The 27,548-nt window shown below is 42.9% G+C and overlaps 1 long non-coding RNA gene across 1 annotated transcript in view; it reads right to left on the reverse strand.

Annotated features, from left to right (window-relative positions):
• Positions 1 to 3,010: 3,010 nt before the first annotated feature.
• Positions 3,011 to 27,548, reverse strand: part of LOC140847265 (uncharacterized) — a 91,041-nt gene continuing 66,503 nt past the window's right edge. Inside the window, exon 3 of the long non-coding RNA XR_012127092.1 lies at positions 3,011 to 3,084. This is a non-coding gene — a long non-coding RNA (uncharacterized lncRNA). The remainder of the gene's footprint in view (positions 3,085 to 27,548) is intronic.

Here is a 27,548-nt window from a genome sequence, read left to right on the forward strand (position 1 = left end):
TCGTATGCCTCACCTTGCATTGGCGGCACCATCAAATGTTACTGAGGTCAAATCATCTGCAGCATTCCTAAAATATTCAGAACATGAGTGATCAGACTCCAAGTGACTTCAGAGAGTTACACGTTTTTGCTTGAAAGTAGTATACCTGTCCATGTACTGGCGCTTCCATCAGAGATTGCTGAAGTGGATTCATGGGCAGCAGTCCGCAGACATTCAAATCATGCATGAGCAGACTCCAGGGGACTTCAGCGAGGTACACTTTTTGCTGGAAATTAGTGCACCTAACCTTGCGTAGGCACATTCATGTGAGATTACTGATGTGAATTCGTTGGCAACAGTCGTAAAAAATTGAGGACATGCATGATCAATCTCCAAGAGGCTTCAGAGAGTACAATATTCGCTTGCATGAAATAAGAATACCTCACCATGCAGTGCTGAAGGCATCAGAGCTTTCTCATGTCAATTCATCTTCAGTATTCCTCAAAAATTCAAAACACATATCGTCAGACTCCAAGTGACTTCAGAGAGTTCCACGTTTTTGCTTGAAATTAGTATACCTCACCTTGCTTTGGCAGCACCAGCCGAGATTAATTATCACAACTCATCGGCTGCATTCCTTAAAAGTTTGAACCATGTGCGATCAGAATCCAAGGGACTTCAGCAAGGTTTCCTTTCTGCTTGAAATTCGTGTACCTCCCCTTGCCCTGGCAGGTTCATGTGAGATTACTGATGTCAATTCATTGGCCACATTCCGAAAAAACTGAAAACATGTATGATCAGTCTCCAACAGACTTCAGACAGTCAAATATTTTCTTGCTTGACGTTGGTTCACCTCCCCTTGCACTGTTGGGTCCATCAGAGATTTCTCACGTCAATTCATTGGCAGTATTCCTAAAAAAGTCAAAACATGTGTGATCAGTCACCAAGTAACTTCAGAGAGTAACGCATTTTTGCTTGAAACTCAGATGCGTCACCTCGCATTGGCCGCTCCATGAGGTATTACTGAGGTCCGTTTATCTGCAGCATTCCCAAAAGTTTCCAAAATGTACGATCAGACTCCAAGTGACTAGAGACATTGACACGATTTTGTTTGCAGTGACTACACCTCACCTAGCACTGGCGGATGCATCAGAGATGTCTCATGTCAATTCCCCTGCAGTATTCCTAAAAAATTCAAAATACATATCCTCAGACTGCAGGTGACCTCAGACACTACATTGTTTTTGCTTGAAAGGAGCATACCTCTCCTGGTACTGGTGCGTCCATCGGAGATTCCTGATGTCAATTCATGTGCAACATTCCTTAGAAATGGAAAACATGTATGATCAGAGTCCTAGTGACTTCGGGGAGGTACACTTTCTGCTTGAAATTAGTATACCTAACCTTGCAGGGGCACATTCCTGTGAGATTACTGCTGTCAAATCCTTGGCAATATTCCTAAAAAATTGAAAATCTGTATGATCAGACTGTACGAGACTGCACAGCGTAAAATATTTGTGTGCTTGAATTTGGAATACCTCACCTTGTACCGGTGGGTCCATCAGAGATTTCCCATGTCAATTCCTCTGCAGGATTCCTAAGAAATTCAAAACACATATCATCAGACTCCAAGTGACCTCAGGGAGTTACACTTTTTTGCTTGACATTAGTATACCTCTCCTTGCAAAAGCGCCACCGTCAGGGATTGCTGAAGTCAGTTCATCGGCAGCGTTCCAAAAAAAATCAAAACATGTACGATCAGACTCCAACTGACTTCCGCGGCTAACACCATTTTGCTTGAAACTCGTATGCCTCACCTTGCATTGGCGGCACCATCAAATGTTACTGAGGTCAAATCATCTGCAGCATTCCTAAAATATTCAGAACATGAATGATCAGACTCCAAGTGACTTCAGAAAGTTACACGTTTTTGCTTGAAAGTAGTATACCTGTCCATGTACTGGCGCTTCCATCAGAGATTGCTGAAGTGGATTCATGGGCAGCAGTCCGCAGACATTCAAATCATGCATGAGCAGACTCCAGGGGACTTCAGCGAGGTACACTTTTTGCTGGAAATTAGTGCACCTAACCTTGCGTAGGCACATTCATGTGAGATTACTGATGTGAATTCGTTGGCAACAGTCCTAAAAAATTGAGGACATGCATGATCAATCTCCAAGAGGCTTCAGAGAGTAAAATATTCGCTTGCATGAAATAAGAATACCTCACCATGCAGTGCTGAAGGCATCAGAGCTTTCTCATGTCAATTCATCTTCAGTATTCCTCAAAAATTCAAAACACATATCGTCAGACTCCAAGTGACTTCAGAGAGTTCCACTTTTTTGCTTGAAATTAGTATACCTCACCTTGCATTGGCAGCACCAGCCGAGATTAATTATCACAACTCATCGGCTGCATTCCTTAAAAGTTTGAACCATGTGCGATCAGAATCCAAGGGACTTCAGCGAGGTTTCCTTTCTGCTTGAAATTCGTGTACCTCCCCTTGCCCTGGCAGGTTCATGTGAGATTACTGATGTCAATTCATTGGCCACATTCCGAAAAAACTGAAAACATGTATGATCAGTCTCCAACAGACTTCAGACAGTCAAATATTTTCTTGCTTGACGTTGGTTCACCTCCCCTTGCACTGTTGGGTCCATCAGAGATTTCTCACGTCAATTCATTGGCAGTATTCCTAAAAAAGTCAAAACATGTGTGATCAGTCACCAAGTAACTTCAGAGAGTAACGCATTTTTGCTTGAAACTCAGATGCGTCACCTCGCATTGGCCGCTCCATGAGGTATTACTGAGGTCCGTTTATCTGCAGCATTCCCAAAGTTTCAAAAAATGTACGATCAGACTCCAAGTGACTAGAGACATTGACACGATTTTGTTTGCAGTGACTACACCTCACCTAGCACTGGCGGATCCATCAGAGATTTCCCATGTCAATTCCTCTGCAGGATTCCTAAGAAATTCAAAACACATATCATCAGACTCCAAGTGACCTCAGGGAGTTACACTTTTTTGCTTGACATTAGTATACCTCTCCTTGCAAAAGCGCCACCGTCAGGGATTGCTGAAGTCAGTTCATCGGCAGCGTTCCTAAAAACATCAAAACATGTACGATCAGACTCCAACTGACTTCCGCGGCTAACACCATTTTGCTTGAAACTCGTATGCCTCACCTTGCATTGGCGGCACCATCAAATGTTACTGAGGTCAAATCATCTGCAGCATTCCTAAAATATTCAGAACATGAGTGATCAGACTCCAAGTGACTTCAGAGAGTTACACGTTTTTGCTTGAAAGTAGTATACCTGTCCATGTACTGGCGCTTCCATCAGAGATTGCGGAAGTGGATTCATGGGCAGCAGTCCGTAGACATTCAAATCATGCATGAGCAGACTCCAGGGGAGTTCAGCGAGGTACACTTTTTGCTGGAAATTAGTGCACCTAACCTTGCGTAGGCACATTCATGTGAGATTACTGATGTGAATTCGTTGGCAACAGTCCTAAAAAATTGAGGACATGAATGATCAATCTCCAAGAGGCTTCAGAGAGTAAAATATTCGCTTGCATGAAATAAGAATACCTCACCATGCAGTGCTGAAGGCATCAGAGCTTTCTCATGTCAATTCATCTTCAGTATTCCTCAAAAATTCAAAACACATATCGTCAGACTCCAAGTGACTTCAGAGAGTTCCACTTTTTTGCTTGAAATTAGTATACCTCACCTTGCATTGGCAGCACCAGCCGAGATTAATTATCACAACTCATCGGCTGCATTCCTTAAAAGTTTGAACCATGTGCAATCAGAATCCAAGGGACTTCAGCGAGGTTTCCTTTCTGCTTGAAATTCGTGTACCTCCCCTTGCCCTGGCAGGTTCATGTGAGATTACTGATGTCAATTCATTGGCCACATTCCGAAAAAACTGAAAACATGTATGATCAGTCTCCAACAGACTTCAGACAGTCAAATATTTTCTTGCTTGACGTTGGTTCACCTCCCCTTGCACTGTTGGGTCCATCAGAGATTTCTCACGTCAATTCATTGGCAGTATTCCTAAAAAAGTCAAAACATGTGTGATCAGTCACCAAGTAACTTCAGAGAGTAACGCATTTTTGCTTGAAACTCAGATGCGTCACCTCGCATTGGCCGCTCCATGAGGTATTACTGAGGTCCGTTTATCTGCAGCATTCCCAAAGTTTCAAAAAATGTATGATCAGACTCCAAGTGACTAGAGACATTGACACGATTTTGTTTGCAGTGACTACACCTCACCTAGCACTGGCGGATGCATCAGAGATGTCTCATGTCAATTCCCCTGCAGTATTCCTAAAAAATTCAAAATACATATCCTCAGACTGCAGGTGACCTCAGACACTACATTGTTTTTGCTTGAAAGGAGCATACCTCTCCTGGTACTGGTGCGTCCATCGGAGATTCCTGATGTCAATTCATGTGCAACATTCCTTAGAAATGGAAAACATGTATGATCAGAGTCCTAGTGACTTCGGGGAGGTACACTTTCTGCTTGAAAGTAGTATACCTAACCTTGCAGGGGCACATTCCTGTGAGATTACTGCTGTCAAATCCTTGGCAATATTCCTAAAAAATTGAAAATCTGTATGATCAGACTGTACGAGACTGCACAGCGTAAAATATTTGTGTGCTTGAATTTGGAATACCTCACCTTGTACCGGTGGGTCCATCAGAGATTTCCCATGTCAATTCCTCTGCAGGATTCCTAAGAAATTCAAAACACATATCATCAGACTCCAAGTGACCTCAGGGAGTTACACTTTTTTGCTTGACATTAGTATACCTCACCTTGCAAAAGCGCCACCGTCAGGGATTGCTGAAGTCAGTTCATCGGCAGCGTTCCTAAAAACATCAAAACATGTACGATCAGACTCCAACTGACTTCCGCGGCTAACACCATTTTGCTTGAAACTCGTATGCCTCACCTTGCATTGGCGGCACCATCAAATGTTACTGAGGTCAAATCATCTGCAGCATTCCTAAAATATTCAGAACATGAATGATCAGACTCCAAGTGACTTCAGAGAGTTACACGTTTTTGCTTGAAAGTAGTATACCTGTCCATGTACTGGCGCTTCCATCAGAGATTGCTGAAGTGGATTCATGGGCAGCAGTCCGCAGACATTCAAATCATGCATGAGCAGACTCCAGGGGACTTCAGCGAGGTACACTTTTTGCTGGAAATTAGTGCACCTAACCTTGCGTAGGCACATTCATGTGAGATTACTGATGTGAATTCGTTGGCAACATTCCTAAAAAATTGAGGACATGCATGATCAATCTCCAAGAGGCTTCAGAGAGTAAAATATTCGCTTGCATGAAATAAGAATACCTCACAATGCAGTGCTGATGGCATCAGAGCTTTCTCATGTCAATTCATCTTCAGTATTCCTCAAAAATTCAAAACACATATCGTCAGACTCCAAGTGACTTCAGAGAGTTCCACTTTTTTGCTTGAAATTAGTATACCTCACCTTGCATTGGCAGCACCAGCCGAGATTAATTATCACAACTCATCGGCTGCATTCCTTAAAAGTTTGAACCATGTGCGATCAGAATCCAAGGGACTTCAGCGAGGTTTCCTTTCTGCTTGAAATTCGTGTACCTCCCCTTGCCCTGGCAGGTTCATGTGAGATTACTGATGTCAATTCATTGGCCACATTCCGAAAAAACTGAAAACATGTATGATCAGTCTCCAACAGACTTCAGACAGTCAAATATTTTCTTGCTTGACGTTGGTTCACCTCCCCTTGCACTGTTTGGTCCATCAGAGATTTCTCACGTCAATTCATTGGCAGTATTCCTAAAAAAGTCAAAACATGTGTGATCAGTCACCAAGTAACTTCAGAGAGTAACGCATTTTTGCTTGAAACTCAGATGCGTCACCTCGCATTGGCCGCTCCATGAGGTATTACTGAGTTCCGTTTATCTGCAGCATTCCCAAAGTTTCAAAAAATGTACGATCAGACTCCAAGTGACTAGAGACATTGACACGATTTTGTTTGCAGTGACTACACCTCAACTAGCACTGGAGGATCCATCAGAGATTTCCCATGTCAATTCCTCTGCAGGATTCCTAAGAAATTCAAAACACATATCATCAGACTCCAAGTGACCTCAGGGAGTTACACTTTTTTGCTTGACATTAGTATACCTCACCTTGCAAAAGCGCCACCGTCAGGGATTGCTGAAGTCAGTTCATCGGCTGCGTTCCTAAAAACATCAAAACATGTACGATCAGACTCCAACTGACTTCCGCGGCTAACACCATTTTGCTTGAAACTCGTATGCCTCACCTTGCATTGGCGGCACCATCAAATGTTACTGAGGTCAAATCATCTGCAGCATTCCTAAAATATTCAGAACATGAGTGATCAGACTCCAAGTGACTTCAGAGAGTTACACCGTTTTGCTTGAAAGTAGTATACCTGTCCATGTACTGGCGCTTCCATCAGAGATTGCTGAAGTGGATTCATGGGCAGCAGTCCGCAGACATTCAAATCATGCATGAGCAGACTCCAGGGGACTTCAGCGAGGTACACTTTTTGCTGGAAATTAGTGCACCTAACCTTGCGTAGGCACATTCATGTGAGATTACTGATGTGAATTCGTTGGCAACATTCCTAAAAAATTGAGGACATGCATGATCAATCTCCCAGAGGCTTCAGAGAGTAAAATATTCGCTTGCATGAAATAAGAATACCTCACCATGCAGTGATGAAGGCATCAGAGCTTTCTCATGTCAATTCATCTTCAGTATTCCTCAAAAATTCAAAACACATATCGTCAGAATCCAAGTGACTTCAGAGAGTTCCACTTTTTTGCTTGAAATTAGTATACCTCACCTTGCATTGGCAGCACCAGCCGAGATTAATTATCACAACTCATCGGCTGCATTCCTTAAAAGTTTGAACCATGTGCGATCAGAATCCAAGGGACTTCAGCGAGGTTTCCTTTCTGCTTGAAATTCGTGTACCTCCCCTTGCCCTGGCAGGTTCATGTGAGATTACTGATGTCAATTCATTGGCCACATGCCGAAAAAACTGAAAACATGTATGATCAGTCTCCAACACACTTCAGACAGTCAAATATTTTCTTGCTTGACGTTGGTTCACCTCCCCTTGCACTGTTGGGTCCATCAGAGATTTCTCACGTCAATTCATTGGCAGTATTCCTAAAAAAGTCAAAACATGTGTGATCAGTCAGCAAGTAACTTCAGAGAGTAACGCATTTTTGCTTGAAACTCAGATGCGTCACCTCGCATTGGCCGCTCCATGAGGTATTACTGAGGTCCGTTTATCTGCAGCATTCCCAAAGTTTCAAAAAATGTATGATCAGACTCCAAGTGACTAGAGACATTGACACGATTTTGTTTGCAGTGACTACACCTCACCTAGCACTGGCGGATGCATCAGAGATGTCTCATGTCAATTCCCCTGCAGTATTCCTAAAAAATTCAAAATACATATCCTCAGACTGCAGGTGACCTCAGACACTACATTGTTTTTGCTTGAAAGGAGCATACCTCTCCTCGTACTGGTGCGTCCATCGGAGATTCCTGATGTCAATTCATGTGCAACATTCCTTAGAAATGGAAAACATGTATGATCAGAGTCCTAGTGACTTCGGGGAGGTACACTTTCCGCAAATTAGTATACCTAACCTTGCAGGGGCACATTCCTGTGAGATTACTGCTGTCAAATCCTTGGCAATATTCCTAAAAAATTGAAAATCTGTATGATCAGACTGTACGAGACTGCACAGCGTAAAATATTTGTGTGCTTGAATTTGGAATACCTCACCTTGTACCGGTGGGTCCATCAGAGATTTCCCATGTCAATTCCTCTGCAGGATTCCTAAGAAATTCAAAACACATATCATCAGACTCCAAGTGACCTCAGGGAGTTACACTTTTTTGCTTGACATTAGTATACCTCACCTTGCAAAAGCGCCACCGTCAGGGATTGCTGAAGTCAGTTCATCGGCAGCGTTCCTAAAAACATCAAAACATGTACGATCAGACTCCAACTGACTTCCGCGGCTAACACCATTTTGCTTGAAACTCGTATGCCTCACCTTGCATTGGCGGCACCATCAAATGTTACTGAGGTCAAATCATCTGCAGCATTCCTAAAATATTCAGAACATGAATGATCAGACTCCAAGTGACTTCAGAGAGTTACACGTTTTTGCTTGAAAGTAGTATACCTGTCCATGTACTGGCGCTTCCATCAGAGATTGCTGAAGTGGATTCATGGGCAGCAGTCCGCAGACATTCAAATCATGCATGAGCAGACTCCAGGGGACTTCAGCGAGGTACACTTTTTGCTGGAAATTAGTGCACCTAACCTTGCGTAGGCACATTCATGTGAGATTACTGATGTGAATTCGTTGGCAACATTCCTAAAAAATTGAGGACATGCATGATCAATCTCCAAGAGGCTTCAGAGAGTAAAATATTCGCTTGCATGAAATAAGAATACCTCACAATGCAGTGCTGAAGGCATCAGAGCTTTCTCATGTCAATTCATCTTCAGTATTCCTCAAAAATTCAAAACACATATCGTCAGACTCCAAGTGACTTCAGAGAGTTCCACTTTTTTGCTTGAAATTAGTATACCTCACCTTGCATTGGCAGCACCAGCCGAGATTAATTATCACAACTCATCGGCTGCATTCCTTAAAAGTTTGAACCATGTGCGATCAGAATCCAAGGGACTTCAGCGAGGTTTCCTTTCTGCTTGAAATTCGTGTACCTCCCCTTGCCCTGGCAGGTTCATGTGAGATTACTGATGTCAATTCATTGGCCACATGCCGAAAAAACTGAAAACATGTATGATCAGTCTCCAACAGACTTCAGACAGTCAAATATTTTCTTGCTTGACGTTGGTTCACCTCCCCTTGCACTGTTGGGTCCATCAGAGATTTCTCACGTCAATTCATTGGCAGTATTCCTAAAAAAGTCAAAACATGTGTGATCAGTCAGCAAGTAACTTCAGAGAGTAACGCATTTTTGCTTGAAACTCAGATGCGTCACCTCGCATTGGCCGCTCCATGAGCTATTACTGAGGTCCGTTTATCTGCAGCATTCCCAAAGTTTCAAAAAATGTATGATCAGACTCCAAGTGACTAGAGACATTGACACGATTTTGTTTGCAGTGACTACACCTCACCTAGCACTGGCGGATGCATCAGAGATGTCTCATGTCAATTCCCCTGCAGTATTCCTAAAAAATTCAAAATACATATCCTCAGACTGCAGGTGACCTCAGACACTACATTGTTTTTGCTTGAAAGGAGCATACCTCTCCTGGTACTGGTGCGTCCATCGGAGATTCCTGATGTCAATTCATGTGCAACATTCCTTAGAAATGGAAAACATGTATGATCAGAGTCCTAGTGACTTCGGGGAGGTACACTTTCCGCAAATTAGTATACCTAACCTTGCAGGGGCACATTCCTGTGAGATTACTGCTGTCAAATCCTTGGCAATATTCCTAAAAAATTGAAAATCTGTATGATCAGACTGTACGAGACTGCACAGCGTAAAATATTTGTGTGCTTGAATTTGGAATACCTCACCTTGTACCGGTGGGTCCATCAGAGATTTCCCATGTCAATTCCTCTGCAGGATTCCTAAGAAATTCAAAACACATATCATCAGACTCCAAGTGACCTCAGGGAGTTACACTTTTTTGCTTGACATTAGTGTACCTCACCTTGCAAAAGCGCCACCGTCAGGGATTGCTGAAGTCAGTTCATCGGCTGCGTTCCTAAAAACATCAAAACATGTACGATCAGACTCCAACTGACTTCCGCGGCTAACACCATTTTGCTTGAAACTCGTATGCCTCACCTTGCATTGGCGGCACCATCAAATGTTACTGAGATCAAATCATCTGCAGCATTCCTAAAATATTCAGAACATGAGTGATCAGACTCCAAGTGACTTCAGAGAGTTACACGGTTTTGCTTGAAAGTAGTATACCTGTCCATGTACTGGCGCTTCCATCAGAGATTGCTGAAGTGGATTCATGGGCAGCAGTCCGCAGACATTCAAATCATGCATGAGCAGACTCCAGGGGACTTCAGCGAGGTACACTTTTTGCTGGAAATTAGTGCACCTAACCTTGCGTAGGCACATTCATGTGAGATTACTGATGTGAATTCGTTGGCAACATTCCTAAAAAATTGAGGACATGCATGATCAATCTCCCAGAGGCTTCAGAGAGTAAAATATTCGCTTGCATGAAATAAGAATACCTCACCATGCAGTGCTGAAGGCATCAGAGCTTTCTCATGTCAATTCATCTTCAGTATTCCTCAAAAATTCAAAACACATATCGTCAGACTCCAAGTGACTTCAGAGAGTTCCACTTTTTTGCTTGAAATTAGTATACCTCACCTTGCATTGGCAGCACCAGCCGAGATTAATTATCACAACTCATCGGCTGCATTCCTTAAAAGTTTGAACCATGTGCGATCAGAATCCAAGGGACTTCAGCGAGATTTCCTTTCTGCTTGAAATTCGTGTACCTCCCCTTGCCCTGGCAGGTTCATGTGAGATTACTGATGTCAATTCATTGGAAACATTCCGAAAAAACTGAAAACATGTATGATCAGTCTCCAACAGACTTCAGACAGTCAAATATTTTCTTGCTTGACGTTGGTTCACCTCCCCTTGCACTGTTGGGTCCATCAGAGATTTCTCACGTCAATTCATTGGCAGTATTCCTATAAAAGTCAAAACATGTGTGATCAGTCACCAAGTAACTTCAGAGAGTAACGCATTTTTGCTTGAAACTCAGATGCGTCACCTCGCATTGGCCGCTCCATGAGGTATTACTGAGGTCCGTTTATCTGCAGCATTCCCAAAAGTTTCAAAAAATGTACGATCAGACTCCAAGTGACTAGAGACATTGACACGATTTTGTTTGCAGTGACTACACCTCACCTAGCACTGGCGGATGCATCAGAGATGTCTCATGTCAATTCCCCTGCAGTATTCCTAAAAAATTCAAAATACATATCCTCAGACTGCAGGTGACCTCAGACACTACATTGTTTTTGCTTGAAGGGAGCATACCTCTCCTGGTACTGGTGCGTCCATCGGAGATTCCTGATGTCAATTCATGTGCAACATTCCTTAGAAATGGAAAACATGTATGATCAGAGTCCTAGTGACTTCGGGGAGGTACACTTTCTGCTTGAAATTAGTATACCTAACCTTGCAGGGGCACATTCCTGTGAGATTACTGCTGTCAAATCCTTGGCAATATTCCTAAAAAATTGAAAATCTGTATGATCAGACTGTACGAGACTGCACAGCGTAAAATATTTGTGTGCTTGAATTTGGAATACCTCACCTTGTACCGGTGGGTCCATCAGAGATTTCCCATGTCAATTCCTCTGCAGGATTCCTAAGAAATTCAAAACACATATCATCAGACTCCAAGTGACCTCAGGGAGTTACACTTTTTTGCTTGACATTAGTATACCTCACCTTGCAAAAGCGCCACCGTCAGGGATTGCTGAAGTCAGTTCATCGGCAGCGTTCCTAAAAACATCAAAACATGTACGATCAGACTCCAACTGACTTCCGCGGCTAACACCATTTTGCTTGAAACTCGTATGCCTCACCTTGCATTGGCGGCACCATCAAATGTTACTGAGGTCAAATCATCTGCAGCATTCCTAAAATATTCAGAACATGAGTGATCAGACTCCAAGTGACTTCAGAGAGTTACACGTTTTTGCTTGAAAGTAGTATACCTGTCCATGTACTGGCGCTTCCATCAGAGATTGCTGAAGTGCATTCATGGGCAGCAGTCCGCAGACATTCAAATCATGCATGAGCAGACTCCAGGGGACTTCAGCGAGGTACACTTTTTGCTGGAAATTAGTGCACCTAACCTTGCGTAGGCACATTCATGTGAGATTACTGATGTGAATTCGTTGGCAACATTCCTAAAAAATTGAGGACATGCATGATCAATCTCCAAGAGGCTTCAGAGAGTAAAATATTCGCTTGCATGAAATAAGAATACCTCACCATGCAGTGCTGAAGGCATCAGAGCTTTCTCATGTCAATTCATCTTCAGTATTCCTCAAAAATTCAAAACACATATCGTCAGACTCAAAGTGATTTCAGAGAGTTCCACTTTTTTGCTTGAAATTAGTATACCTCACCTTGCATTGGCAGCACCAGCCGAGATTAATTATCACAACTCATCGGCTGCATTCCTTAAAAGTTTGAACCATGTGCGATCAGAATCCAAGGGACTTCAGCGAGGTTTCCTTTCTGCTTGAAATTCGTGTACCTCCCCTTGCCCTGGCAGGTTCATGTGAGATTACTGATGTCAATTCATTGGCCACATTCCGAAAAAACTGAAAACATGTATGATCAGTCTCCAACAGACTTCAGACAGTCAAATATTTTCTTGCTTGACGTTGGTTCACCTCCCCTTGCACTGTTGGGTCCATCAGAGATTTCTCACGTCAATTCATTGGCAGTATTCCTAAAAAAGTCAAAACATGTGTGATCAGTCACCATGTAACTTCAGAGAGTAACGCATTTTTGCTTGAAACTCAGATGCGTCACCTCGCATTGGCCGCTCCATGAGGTATTACTGAGGTCCGTTTATCTGCAGCATTCCCAAAGTTTCAAAAAATGTACGATCAGACTCCAAGTGACTAGAGACATTGACACGATTTTGTTTGCAGTGACTACACCTCACCTAGCACTGGCGGATCCATCAGAGATTTCCCATGTCAATTCCTCTGCAGGATTCCTAAGAAATTCAAAACACATATCATCAGACTCCAAGTGACCTCAGGGAGTTACACTTTTTTGCTTGACATTAGTATACCTCTCCTTGCAAAAACGCCACCGTCAGGGATTGCTGAAGTCAGTTCATCGGCAGCGTTCCTAAAAACATCAAAACATGTACGATCAGACTCCAACTGACTTCCGCGGCTAACACCATTTTGCTTGAAACTCGTATGCCTCACCTTGCATTGGCGGCACCATCAAATGTTACTGAGGTCAAATCATCTGCAGCATTCCTAAAATATTCAGAACATGAGTGATCAGACTCCAAGTGACTTCAGAGAGTTACACGTTTTTGCTTGAAAGTAGTATACCTGTCCATGTACTGGCGCTTCCATCAGAGATTGCGGAAGTGGATTCATGGGCAGCAGTCCGCAGACATTCAAATCATGCATGAGCAGACTCCAGGGGAGTTCAGCGAGGTACACTTTTTGCTGGAAATTAGTGCACCTAACCTTGCGTAGGCACATTCATGTGAGATTACTGATGTGAATTCGTTGGCAACAGTCCTAAAAAATTGAGGACATGAATGATCAATCTCCAAGAGGCTTCAGAGAGTAAAATATTCGCTTGCATGAAATAAGAATACCTCACCATGCAGTGCTGAAGGCATCAGAGCTTTCTCATGTCAATTCATCTTCAGTATTCCTCAAAAATTCAAAACACATATCGTCAGACTCCAAGTGACTTCAGAGAGTTCCACTTTTTTGCTTGAAATTAGTATACCTCACCTTGCATTGGCAGCACCAGCCGAGATTAATTATCACAACTCATCGGCTGCATTCCTTAAAAGTTTGAACCATGTGCGATCAGAATCCAAGGGACTTCAGCGAGGTTTCCTTTCTGCTTGAAATTCGTGTACCTCCCCTTGCCCTGGCAGGTTCATGTGAGATTACTGATGTCAATTCATTGGCCACATTCCGAAAAAACTGAAAACATGTATGATCAGTCTCCAACAGACTTCAGACAGTCAAATATTTTCTTGCTTGACGTTGGTTCACCTCCCCTTGCACTGTTGGGTCCATCAGAGATTTCTCACGTCAATTCATTGGCAGTATTCCTAAAAAAGTCAAAACATGTGTGATCAGTCACCAAGTAACTTCAGAGAGTAACGCATTTTTGCTTGAAACTCAGATGCGTCACCTCGCATTGGCCGCTCCATGAGGTATTACTGAGGTCCGTTTATCTGCAGCATTCCCAAAGTTTCAAAAAATGTACGATCAGACTCCAAGTGACTAGAGACATTGACACGATTTTGTTTGCAGTGACTACACCTCACCTAGCACTGGCGGATGCATCAGAGATGTCTCATGTCAATTCCCCTGCAGTATTCCTAAAAAATTCAAAATACATATCCTCAGACTGCAGGTGACCTCAGACACTACATTGTTTTTGCTTGAAAGGAGCATACCTCTCCTGGTACTGGTGCGTCCATCGGAGATTCCTGATGTCAATTCATGTGCAACATTCCTTAGAAATGGAAAACATGTATGATCAGAGTCCTAGTGACTTCGGGGAGGTACACTTTCTGCTTGAAATTAGTATACCTAACCTTGCAGGGGCACATTCCTGTGAGATTACTGCTGTCAAATCCTTGGCAATATTCCTAAAAAATTGAAAATCTGTATGATCAGACTGTACGAGACTGCACAGCGTAAAATATTTGTGTGCTTGAATTTGGAATACCTCACCTTGTACCGGTGGGTCCATCAGAGATTTCCCATGTCAATTCCTCTGCAGGATTCCTAAGAAATTCAAAACACATATCATCAGACTCCAAGTGACCTCAGGGAGTTACACTTTTTTGCTTGACATTAGTATACCTCACCTTGCAAAAGCGCCACCGTCAGGGATTGCTGAAGTCAGTTCATCGGCAGCGTTCCTAAAAACATCAAAACATGTACGATCAGACTCCAACTGACTTCCGCGGCTAACACCATTTTGCTTGAAACTCGTATGCCTCACCTTGCATTGGCGGCACCATCAAATGTTACTGAGGTCAAATCATCTGCAGCATTCCTAAAATATTCAGAACATGAATGATCAGACTCCAAGTGACTTCAGAAAGTTACACGTTTTTGCTTGAAAGTAGTATACCTGTCCATGTACTGGCGCTTCCATCAGAGATTGCTGAAGTGCATTCATGGGCAGCAGTCCGCAGACATTCAAATCATGCATGAGCAGACTCCAGGGGACTTCAGCGAGGTACACTTTTTGCTGGAAATTAGTGCACCTAACCTTGCGTAGGCACATTCATGTGAGATTACTGATGTGAATTCGTTGGCAACATTCCTAAAAAATTGAGGACATGCATGATCAATCTCCCAGAGGCTTCAGAGAGTAAAATATTCGCTTGCATGAAATAAGAATACCTCACCATGCAGTCCTGAAGGCATCAGAGCTTTCTCATGTCAATTCATCTTCAGTATTCCTCAAAAATTCAAAACACATATCGTCAGACTCCAAGTGACTTCAGAGAGTTCCACTTTTTTGCTTGAAATTAGTATACCTCACCTTGCATTGGCAGCACCAGCCGAGATTAATTATCACAACTCATCGGCTGCATTCCTTAAAAGTTTGAACCATGTGCGATCAGAATCCAAGGGACTTCAGCGAGGTTTCCTTTCTGCTTGAAATTCGTGTACCTCCCCTTGCCCTGGCAGGTTCATGTGAGATTACTGATGTCAATTCATTGGCCACATGCCGAAAAAACTGAAAACATGTATGATCAGTCTCCAACAGACTTCAGACAGTCAAATATTTCCTTGCTTGACGTTGGTTCACCTCCCCTTGCACTGTTGGGTCCATCAGAGATTTCTCACGTCAATTCATTGGCAGTATTCCTAAAAAAGTCAAAACATGTGTGATCAGTCAGCAAGTAACTTCAGAGAGTAACGCATTTTTGCTTGAAACTCAGATGCGTCACCTCGCATTGGCCGCTCCATGAGGTATTACTGAGGTCCGTTTATCTGCAGCATTCCCAAAGTTTCAAAAAATGTATGATCAGACTCCAAGTGACTAGAGACATTGACACGATTTTGTTTGCAGTGACTACACCTCACCTAGCACTGGCGGATGCATCAGAGATGTCTCATGTCAATTCCCCTGCAGTATTCCTAAAAAATTCAAAATACATATCCTCAGAATGCAGGTGACCTCAGACACTACATTGTTTTTGCTTGAAAGGAGCATACCTCTCCTGGTACTGGTGCGTCCATCGGAGATTCCTGATGTCAATTCATGTGCAACATTCCTTAGAAATGGAAAACATGTATGATCAGAGTCCTAGTGACTTCGGGGAGGTACACTTTCCGCAAATTAGTATACCTAACCTTGCAGGGGCACATTCCTGTGAGATTACTGCTGTCAAATCCTTGGCAATATTCCTAAAAAAATGAAAATCTGTATGATCAGACTGTACGAGACTGCACAGCGTAAAATATTTGTGTGCTTGAATTTGGAATACCTCACCTTGTACCGGTGGGTCCATCAGAGATTTCCCATGTCAATTCCTCTGCAGGATTCCTAAGAAATTCAAAACACATATCATCAGACTCCAAGTGACCTCAGGGAGTTACACTTTTTTGCTTGACATTAGTATACCTCACCTTGCATAAGCGCCACCGTCAGGGATTGCTGAAGTCAGTTCATCGGCAGCGTTCCTAAAAACATCAAAACATGTACGATCAGACTCCAACTGACTTCCGCGGCTAACACCATTTTGCTTGAAACTCGTATGCCTCACCTTGCATTGGCGGCACCATCAAATGTTACTGAGGTTAAATCATCTGCAGCATTCCTAAAATATTCAGAACATGAATGATCAGACTCCAAGTGACTTCAGAGAGTTACACGTTTTTTGCTTGAAAGTAGTATACCTGTCCATGTACTGGCGCTTCCATCAGAGATTGCTGAAGTGCATTCATGGGGCAGCAGTCCCGCAGACATTCAAATCATGCATGAGCAGGACTCCAGGGGACTTCAGCGAGGTACACTTTTTGCTGGAAATTAGTGCACCTAACCTTGCGTAGGCACATTCATGTGAGATTACTGATGTGAATTCGTTGGCAACAGTCCTAAAAAATTGAGGACATGCATGATCAATCTCCAAGAGGCTTCAGAGAGTAAAATATTCGCTTGCATGAAATAAGAATACCTCACCATGCAGTGCTGAAGGCATCAGAGCTTTCTCATGTCAATTCATCTTCAGTATTCCTCAAAAATTCAAAACACATATCGTCAGACTCCAAGTGACTTCAGAGAGTTCCACTTTTTTGCTTGAAATTAGTATACCTCACCTTGCATTTTCAGCACCAGCCGAGATTAATTATCACAACTCATCGGCTGCATTCCTTAAAAGTTTGAACCATGTGCGATCAGAATCCAAGGGACTTCAGCGAGGTTTCCTTTCTGCTTGAAATTCGTGTACCTCCCCTTGCCCTGGCAGGTTCATGTGAGATTACTGATGTCAATTCATTGGCCACATTCCGAAAAAACTGAAAACATGTATGATCAGTCTCCAACAGACTTCAGACAGTCAAATATTTTCTTGCTTGACGTTGGTTCACCTCCCCTTGCACTGTTTGGTCCATCAGAGATTTCTCACGTCAATTCATTGGCAGTATTCCTAAAAAAGTCAAAACATGTGTGATCAGTCACCAAGTAACTTCAGAGAGTAAACGCATTTTTTGCTTGAAACTCAGATGCGTCACCTCGCATTGGCCGCTCCATGAGGTATTACTGAGGTCCGTTTATCTGCAGCATTCCCAAAGTTTCAAAAAATGTACGATCAGACTCCAAGTGACTAGAGACATTGACACGATTTTGTTTGCAGTGACTACACCTCAACTAGCACTGGAGGATCCATCAGAGATTTCCCATGTCAATTCCTCTGCAGGATTCCTAAGAAATTCAAAACACATATCATCAGACTCCAAGTGACCTCAGGGAGTTACACTTTTTTGCTTGACATTAGTATACCTCTCCTTGCAAAAGCGCCACCGTCAGGGATTGCTGAAGTCAGTTCATCGGCTGCGTTCCTAAAAACATCAAAACATGTACGATCAGACTCCAACTGACTTCCGCGGCTAACACCATTTTGCTTGAAACTCGTATGCCTCACCTTGCATTGGCGGCACCATCAAATGTTACTGAGGTCAAATCATCTGCAGCATTCCTAAAATATTCAGAACATGAGTGATCAGACTCCAAGTGACTTCAGAGAGTTACACGGTTTTGCTTGAAAGTAGTATACCTGTCCATGTACTGGCGCTTCCATCAGAGATTGCTGAAGTGGATTCATGGGCAGCAGTCCGCAGACATTCAAATCATGCATGAGCAGACTCCAGGGGACTTCAGCGAGGTACACTTTTTGCTGGAAATTAGTGCACCTAACCTTGCGTAGGCACATTCATGTGAGATTACTGATGTGAATTCGTTGGCAACAGTCCTAAAAAATTGAGGACATGAATGATCAATCTCCAAGAGGCTTCAGAGAGTAAAATATTCGCTTGCATGAAATAAGAATACCTCACCATGCAGTGCTGAAGGCATCAGAGCTTTCTCATGTCAATTCATCTTCAGTATTCCTCAAAAATTCAAAACACATATCGTCAGACTCCAAGTGACTTCAGAGAGTTCCACTTTTTTGCTTGAAATTAGTATACCTCACCTTGCATTGGCAGCACCAGCCGAGATTAATTATCACAACTCATCGGCTGCATTCCTTAAAAGTTTGAACCATGTGTGATCAGAATCCAAGGGACTTCAGCGAGGTTTCCTTTCTGCTTGAAATTCGTGTACCTCCCCTTGCCCTGGCAGGTTCATGTGAGATTACTGATGTCAATTCATTGGCCACATTCCGAAAAAACTGAAAACATGTATGATCAGTCTCCAACAGACTTCAGACAGTCAAATATTTTCTTGCTTGACGTTTGGTTCACCTCCCCTTGCACTGTTGGGTCCATCAGAGATTTCTCACGTCAATTCATTTGGCAGTATTCCTAAAAAAGTCAAAACATGTGTGATCAGTCACCAAGTAACTTCAGAGAGTAACGCATTTTTGCTTGAAACTCAGATGCCTCACCTCGCATTGTGCCGCTCCATGAGGTATTACTGAGGTCCGTTTATCTGCAGCATTCCCAAAAGTTTCAAAAAATGTACGATCAGACTCCAAGTGACTAGAGACATTGACACGATTTTTGTTTGCAGTGACTACACCTCACCTAGCACTGGCGGATGCATCAGAGATGTCTCATGTCAATTCCCCTGCAGTATTCCTAAAAAAATTCAAAATACATATCCTCAGACTGCAGGTGACCTCAGACCCTACATTGTTTTTGCTTGAAAAGGAGCATTCCTCTCCTGGTACTGGTGCGTCCATCGGAGATTCCTGATGTCAATTCATGTGCAACATTCCTTAGAAATGGAAAACATGTAGGATCAGAGCCCTAGTGACTTCGGGGAGGTACACTTTCTGCTTGAAATTAGTATACCTAACCTTGCAGGGGCACATTCCTGTGAGATTACTGCTGTCAAATCCTTGGCAATATTGATAAAAAATTGAAAATCTGTATGATCAGACTGTACGAGACTGCACAGCGTAAAATATTTGTGTGCTTGAATTTGGAATACCTCACCTTGTACCGGTGGGGTCCATCAGAGATTTCCCATGTCAATTCCTCTGCAGGATTCCTAAGAAATTCAAAACACATATCATCAGACTCCAAGTGACCTCAGGGAGTTACACTTTTTTGCTTGACATTAGTATACCTCACCTTGCAAAAGCGCCACCGTCAGGGATTGCTGAAGTCAGTTCATCGGCAGCGTTCCTAAAAACATCAAAACATGTACGATCAGACTCCAACTGACTTCCGCGGCTAACACCATTTTGCTTGAAACTCGTATGCCTCACCTTGCATTGGCGGCACCATCAAATGTTATTGAGGTCAAATCATCTGCAGCATTCCTAAAATATTCAGAACATGAGTGATCAGACTCCAAGTGACTTCAGAAAGTTACACCGTTTTTGCTTGAAAGTAGTATACCTGTCCATGTACTGGCGCTTCCATCAGAGATTGCTGAAGTGCATTCATGGGCAGCAGTCCGCAGACATTCAAATCATGCATGAGCAGACTCCAGGGGACTTCAGCGAGGTACACTTTATGCTGGAAATTAGTGCACCTAACCTTGCGTAGGCACATTCATGTGAGATTACTGATGTGAATTCGTTGGCAACATTCCTAAAAAATTGAGGACATGCATGATCAATCTCCAAGAGGCTTCAGAGGAGTAAAATATTCGCTTGCATGAAATAAGAATACCTCACCATGCAGTGCTGAAGGCATCAGAGCTTTCTCATGTCAATTCATCTTCAGTATTCCTCAAAAATTCAAAACACATATCGTCAGACTCCAAGTGACTTCAGAGAGTTCCACTTTTTTGCTTGAAATTAGTATACCTCACCTTGCATTGGCAGCACCAGCCGAGATTAATTATCACAACTCATCGGCTGCATTCCTTAAAAAATTGAACCATGTGCGATCAGAATCCAAGGGACTTCAGCGAGGTTTCCTTTCTGCTTGAAATTCGTGTACCTCCCCTTGCCCTGGCAGGTTCATGTGAGATTACTGATGTCAATTCATTGGCCACATTCCGAAAAAACTGAAAACATGTATGATCAGTCTCCAACAGACTTCAGACAGTCAAATATTTTCTTGCTTGACGTTGGTTCACCTCCCCTTGCACTGTTGGGTCCATCAGAGATTTCTCACGTCAATTCATTGGCAGTATTCCTAAAAAAGTCAAAACATGTGTGATCAGTCACCAAGTAACTTCAGAGAGTAACGCATTTTTGCTTGAAACTCAGATGCGTCACCCTCGCATTGGCCGCTCCATGAGGTATTACTGAGGTCCGTTTATCTGCAGCATTCCCAAAAGTTTCAAAAAATGTACGATCAGACTCCAAGTGACTAGAGACATTGACTACGATTTTGTTTGCAGTGACTACACCTCACCTAGCACTGGCGGATGCATCAGAGATGTCTCATGTCAATTCCCCTGCAGTATTCCTAAAAAATTCAAAATACATATCCTCAGGACTGCAGGTGACCTCAGGACACTACATTGTTTTTGCTTGAAAGGAGCATACCTCTCCTGGTACTGGTGCGTCCATCGGAGATTCCTGATGTCAATTCATGTGCAACATTCCTTAGAAATGGAAAACATGTAGGATCAGAGTTCCTAGTGACTTCGGGGAGGTACACTTTCTGCTTGAAATTAGTATACCTAACCTTGCAGGGGCACATTCCTGTGAGATTACTGCTGTCAAATCCTTGGCAATATTCCTAAAAAATTGAAAATCTGTATGATCAGACTGTACGAGACTGCACAGCGTAAAATATTTGTGTGCTTGAATTTGGAATACCTCACCTTGTACCGGTGGGTCCATCAGAGATTTCCCATGTCAATTCCTCTGCAGGATTCCTAAGAAATTCAAAACACATATCATCAGACTCCAAGTGACCTCAGGGAGTTACACTTTTTTGCTTGACATTAGTATACCTCACCTTGCAAAAGCGCCACTGTCAGGGATTGCTGAAGTCAGTTCATCGGCAGCGTTCCTAAAAACATCAAAACATGTACGATCAGACCTCAACTGACTTCCGCGGCTAACACCATTTTGCTTGAAACTCGTATGCCTCACCTTGCATTGGCGGCACCATCAAATGTTACTGAGGTTAAATCATCTGCAGCATTCCTAAAATATTCAGAACATGAATGATCAGGACTCCAAGTGACTTCAGAGAGTTACACGTTTTTGCTTGAAAGTAGTATACCTGTCCATGTACTGGCGCTTCCATCAGAGATTGCTGAAGTGGATTCATGGGCAGCAGTCCGCAGACATTCAAATCATGCATGAGCAGACTCCAGGGGACTTCAGCGAGGTACACTTTTTGCCTGAAATTAGTGCACCTAACCTTGCGTAGGCACATTCATGTGAGATTACTGATGTGAATTCGTTGGCAACATTCCTAAAAAATTGAGGACATGCATGATCAATCTCCAAGAGGCTTCAGAGAGTAAAATATTCGCTTGCATGAAATAAGAATACCTCACCATGCAGTGCTGAAGGCATCAGAGCTTTCTCATGTCAATTCAACTTCAGTATTCCTCAAAAATTCAAAACACATATCGTCAGACTCCAAGTGACTTCAGAGAGTTCCACTTTTTTGCTTGAAATTAGTATACCTCACCTTGCATTGGCAGCACCAGTCGAGATTAATTATCACAACTCATCGGCTGCATTCCTTAAAAGTTTGAACCATGTGCGATCAGAATCCAAGGGACTTCAGCGAGGTTTCCTTTCTGCTTGAAATTCGTGTACCTCCCCTTGCCCTGGCAGGTTCATGTGAGATTACTGATGTCAATTCATTGGCCACATTCCGAAAAAACTGAAAACATGTATGATCAGTCTCCAACAGACTTCAGACAGTCAAATATTTTCTTGCTTGACGTTGGTTCACCTCCCCTTGCACTGTTTTGGTCCATCAGAGATTTCTCACGTCAATTCATTGGCAGTATCCCTAAAAAAGTCAAAACATGTGTGATCAGTCACCAAGTAACTTCAGAGAGAAACGCATTTTTGCTTGAAACTCAGATGCGTCACCTCGCATTGGCTGCTCCATGAGGTATTACTGAGTTCCGTTTATCTGCTGCATTCCCAAAGTTTCAAAAAATGTACGATCAGACTCCAAGTGACTAGAGACATTGACACGATTTTGTTTGCAGTGACTACACCTCACCTAGCACTGGCGGATGCATCAGAGATGTCTCATGTCAATTCCCCTGCAGTATTCCTAAAAAATTCAAAATACATATCCTCAGACTGCAGGTGACCTCAGACACTACATTGTTTTTTGCTTGAAAGGAGCATACCTCTCCTGGTACTGGTGCGTCCATCGGAGATTCCTGATGTCAATTCATGTGCAACATTCCTTAGAAATGGAAAACATGTATGATCAGAGTCCTAGTGAACTTCGCGGGAGGTACACTTTCTGCTTGAAATTAGTATACCTAACCTTGCAGGGGCACATCTCCTGTGAAATTACTGCTGTCAAATCCTTGGCAATATTCCTAAAAAATTGAAAATCTGTATGATCAGGACTGTACGAGACTGCACAGCGTAAAATATTTGTGTGCTTGAATTTGGAATAACTCACCTTGTACCGGTGGGTCCATCAGAGATTTCCCATGTCAATTCCTCTGCAGGATTCCTAAGAAATTCAAAACACATATCATCAGACTCCAAGTGACCTCAGGGAGTTACACTTTTTTGCTTGACATTAGTATACCTAACCTTGCAAAAGCGCCACCGTCAGGGATTGCTGAAGTCAGTTCATTGGCAGCGTTCCTAAAAACATCAAAACATGTACGATCAGACTCCAACTGACTTCCGCGGCTAACACCATTTTGCTTGAAACTCGTATGCCTCACCTTGCATTGGCGGCACCATCAAATGTTACTGAGGTCAAATCATCTGCAGCATTCCTAAAATATTCAGAACATGAGTGATCAGACTCCAAGTGACTTCAGAGAGTTACACGGTTTTGCTTGAAAGTAGTATACCTGTCCATGTACTGGCGCTTCCATCAGAGATTGCTGAAGTGGATTCATGGGCAGCAGTCCGCAGACATTCAAATCATGCATGAGCAGACTCCAGGGGACTTCAGCGAGGTACACTTTTTGCTGGAAATTAGTGCACCTAACCTTGCGTAGGCACATTCATGTGAGATTACTGATGTGAATTCGTTGGCAACAGTCCTAAAAAATTGAGGACATGAATGATCAATCTCCAAGAGGCTTCAGAGAGTAAAATATTCGCTTGCATGAAATAAGAATACCTCACCATGCAGTGCTGAAGGCATCAGAGCTTTCTCATGTCAATTCATCTTCAGTATTCCTCAAAAATTCAAAACACATATCGTCAGACTCCAAGTGACTTCAGAGAGTTCCACTTTTTTGCTTGAAATTAGTATACCTCACCTTGCATTGGCAGCACCAGCCGAGATTAATTATCACAAATCATCGGCTGCATTCCTTAAAAGTTTGAACCATGTGCGATCAGAATCCAAGGGACTTCAGCGAGGTTTCCTTTCTGCTTGAAATTCGTGTACCTCCCCTTGCCCTGGCAGGTTCATGTGAGATTACTGATGTCAATTCATTGGCCACATTCTGAAAAAACTGAAAACATGTATGATCAGTCTCCAACAGACTTCAGACAGTCAAATATTTTCTTGCTTGACGTTGGTTCACCTCCCCTTGCACTGTTGGGTCCATCAGAGATTTCTCACGTCAATTCATTGGCAGTATTCCTAAAAAAGTCAAAACATGTGTGATCAGTCACCAAGTAACTTCAGAGAGTAACGCATTTTTGTTTGAAACTCAGATGCGTCACCTCGCATTGGCCGCTCCATGAGGTAGTACTGAGGTCCGTTTATCTGCAGCATTCCCAAAAGTTTCAAAAAATGTACGATCAGACTCCAAGTGACTAGAGACATTGACACGATTTTGTTTGCAGTGACTACACCTCACCTAGCACTGGCGGATCCATCAGAGATTTCCCATGTCAATTCCTCTGCAGGATTCCTAAGAAATTCAAAACACATATCATCAGACTCCAAGTGACCTCAGGGAGTTACACTTTTTTGCTTGACATTAGTATACCTCACCTTGCAAAAGCGCCACCGTCAGGGATTGCTGAAGTCAGTTCATCGGCAGCGTTCCTAAAAACATCAAAACATGTACGATCAGACTCCAACTGACTTCCGCGGCTAACACCATTTTGCTTGAAACTCGTATGCCTCACCTTGCATTGGCGGCACCATCAAATGTTACTGAGGTCAAATCATCTGCAGCATTCCTAAAATATTCAGAACATGAGTGATCAGACTCCAACTGACTTCAGAGAGTTACACGTTTTTGCTTGAAAGTAGTATACCTGTCCATGTACTGGCGCTTTCATCAGAGATTGCTGAAGTGGATTCATGGGCAGCAGTCCGCAGACATTCAAATCATGCATGAGCAGACTCCAGGGGACTTCAGCGAGGTACACTTTTTGCTGGAAATTAGTGCACCTAACCTTGCGTAGGCACATTCATGTGAGATTACTAATGTGAATTCGTTGGCAACAGTCCTATAAAATTGAGGACATGAATGATCAATCTCCAAGAGGCTTCAGAGAGTAAAATATTCGCTTGCATGAAATAAGAATACCTCACCATGCAGTGCTGAAGGCATCAGAGCTTTCTCATGTCAATTCATCTTCAGTATTCCTCAAAAATTCAAAACACATATCGTCAGACTCCAAGTGACTTCAGAGAGTTCCACTTTTTTGCTTGAAATTAGTATACCTCACCTTGCTTTGGCAGCACCAGCCGAGATTAATTATCACAACTCATCGGCTGCATTCCTTAAAAGTTTGAACCATGTGCGATCAGAATCCAAGGGACTTCAGCGAGGTTTCCTTTCTGCTTGAAATTCGTGTACCTCCCCTTGCCCTGGCAGGTTCATGTGAGATTACTGATGTCAATTCATTGGCCACATTCCGAAAAAACTGAAAACATGTATGATCAGTCTCCAACAGACTTCAGACAGTCAAATATTTTCTTGCTTGACGTTGGTTCACCTCCCCTTGCACTGTTGGGTCCATCAGAGATTTCTCACGTCAATTCATTGGCAGTATTCCTAAAAAAGTCAAAACATGTGTGATCAGTCACCAAGTAACTTCAGAGAGTAACGCATTTTTGCTTGAAACTCAGATGCGTCACCTCGCATTGGCCGCTCCATGAGGTATTACTGAGGTCCGTTTATCTGCAGCATTCCCAAAAGTTTCAAAAAATGTACGATCAGACTCCAAGTGACTAGAGACATTGACACGATTTTGTTTGCAGTGACTACACCTCACCTAGCACTGGCGGATGCATCAGAGATGTCTCATGTCAATTCCCCTGCAGTATTCCTAAAAAATTCAAAATACATATCCTCAGACTGCAGGTGACCTCAGACACTACATTGTTTTTGCTTGAAAGGAGCATACCTCTCCTGGTACTGGTGCGTCCATCGGAGATTCCTGATGTCAATTCATGTGCAACATTCCTTAGAAATGGAAAACATGTATGATCAGAGTCCTAGTGACTTCGGGGAGGTACACTTTCCGCAAATTAGTATACCTAACCTTGCAGGGGCACATTCCTGTGAGATTACTGCTGTCAAATCCTTGGCAATATTCCTAAAAAATTGAAAATCTGTATGATCAGACTGTACGAGACTGCACAGCGTAAAATATTTGTGTGCTTGAATTTGGAATACCTCACCTTGTACCGGTGGGTCCATCAGAGATTTCCCATGTCAATTCCTCTGCAGGATTCCTAAGAAATTCAAAACACATATCATCAGACTCCAAGTGACCTCAGGGAGTTACACTTTTTTGCTTGACATTAGTATACCTCACCTTGCAAAAGCGCCACCGTCAGGGATTGCTGAAGTCAGTTCATCGGCAGCGTTCCTAAAAACATCAAAACATGTACGATCAGACTCCAACTGACTTCCGCGGCTAACACCATTTTGCTTGAAACTCGTATGCCTCACCTTGCATTGGCGGCACCATCAAATGTTACTGAGGTCAAATCATCTGCAGCATTCCTAAAATATTCAGAACATGAGTGATCAGACTCCAAGTGACTTCAGAGAGTTACACGTTTTTGCTTGAAAGTAGTATACCTGTCCATGTACTGGCGCTTCCATCAGAGATTGCTGAAGTGGATTCATGGGCAGCAGTCCGCAGACATTCAAATCATGCATGAGCAGACTCCAGGGGACTTCAGCGAGGTACACTTTTTGCTGGAAATTAGTGCACCTAACCTTGCGTAGGCACATTCATGTGAGATTACTGATGTGAATTCGTTGGCAACAGTCCTAAAAAATTGAGGACATGAATGATCAATCTCCAAGAGGCTTCAGAGAGTAAAATATTCGCTTGCATGAAATAAGAATACCTCACCATGCAGTGCTGAAGGCATCAGAGCTTTCTCATGTCAATTCATCTTCAGTATTCCTCAAAAATTCAAAACACATATCGTCAGACTCCAAGTGACTTCAGAGAGTTCCACTTTTTTGCTTGAAATTAGTATACCTCACCTTGCATTGGCAGCACCAGCCGAGATTAATTATCACAACTCATCGGCTGCATTCCTTAAAAGTTTGAACCATGTGCGATCAGAATCCAAGGGACTTCAGCGAGGTTTCCTTTCTGCTTGAAATTCGTGTACCTCCCCTTGCCCTGGCAGGTTCATGTGAGATTACTGATGTCAATTCATTGGCCACATTCCGAAAAAACTGAAAACATGTATGATCAGTCTCCAACAGACTTCAGACAGTCAAATATTTTCTTGCTTGACGTTGGTTCACCTCCCCTTGCACTGTTGGGTCCATCAGAGATTTCTCACGTCAATTCATTGGCAGTATTCCTAAAAAAGTCAAAACATGTGTGATCAGTCACCAAGTAACTTCAGAGAGTAACGCATTTTTGCTTGAAACTCAGATGCGTCACCTCGCATTGGCCGCTCCATGAGGTAGTACTGAGGTCCGTTTATCTGCAGCATTCCCAAAAGTTTCAAAAAATGTACGATCAGACTC

Source organism: Manis javanica, chromosome 18 (assembly GCF_040802235.1).
Source record: "Manis javanica isolate MJ-LG chromosome 18, MJ_LKY, whole genome shotgun sequence".
Lineage (NCBI taxonomy): Eukaryota > Metazoa > Chordata > Mammalia > Pholidota > Manidae > Manis > Manis javanica.